This window comes from Crocuta crocuta, unplaced genomic scaffold (assembly GCF_008692635.1).
Source record: "Crocuta crocuta isolate KB4526 unplaced genomic scaffold, BGI_CrCroc_1.0 scaffold630, whole genome shotgun sequence".
Lineage (NCBI taxonomy): Eukaryota > Metazoa > Chordata > Mammalia > Carnivora > Hyaenidae > Crocuta > Crocuta crocuta.
The window spans coordinates 622,505-623,222 of NW_027532833.1; the positions used below are offsets into that span (position 1 = coordinate 622,505).

Here is a 718-nt window from a genome sequence, read left to right on the forward strand (position 1 = left end):
AGGTTGCAATTAAAATTTTTTGACATAAAAACAAGAGAAATATAAAGTTGGAAGGAACTCTAGATATCATCTGATCCAGCAGTTCTACACTGGGGAGGATTTTGCCCAAAAAGACACATATGGAAGTGTCTGGAGACAAGTGGAGTTGTCACACTGGGGAGAGCTGCTCCTGGCATCTGGGAGGCACAAGCCACGGACACTGCTCACCACCCTACAGGCCCCAGACAACAAAGAATAACCTGACCTCAAATGTCAATAGTGCCAAAGGTGAGAAACTTTGAATCCAATCTCAGTACAATGTCCCTGTTTTATATAAGATAACTGAAAGCTGCGGAGACTTTAAAAACTTGCTAAAAAGCTAAAATCATACAACAGGTCTCATAACAACCTGTCTAGTGTTTAATTCACACCCACACGCATAGGTTATTATGCTAGGAAAGAGATGTTTTCTAAGAGTGGGAATGTTTACGTGAGGTGGAAAAACTGGGTAGAAATCAAAGCTGGTATTATTATACAGCCTTTCTTCAAACAGTTTTACTAATGGCTCAAAGAACTACAAAACCATCTAAAAATGTATACCCGTATTTGCTCCTTACACTAGGTTTATCACCTGTACAACTCCGTTACTGAGCATGGACCTCTAAGCACAGTTACAACCACCACCAGGCAGACGGAAGGCGAGCGCGCGCAAGCACCACCCTCCATTACTGCGCGGGGC

The 718-nt window shown here is 42.8% G+C and overlaps 1 protein-coding gene and 1 pseudogene across 1 annotated transcript in view; both read right to left on the minus strand.

The window, feature by feature from the left end:
• TAB3 (TGF-beta activated kinase 1 (MAP3K7) binding protein 3) overlaps positions 1 to 718 on the minus strand; it is a 48,999-nt gene that overhangs the window by 47,647 nt on the left and 634 nt on the right. The gene's annotated exons all lie outside the window — the stretch shown is intronic.
• LOC144216049 (B-cell CLL/lymphoma 7 protein family member C pseudogene) overlaps positions 1 to 718 on the minus strand; it is a 5,213-nt pseudogene that overhangs the window by 2,344 nt on the left and 2,151 nt on the right.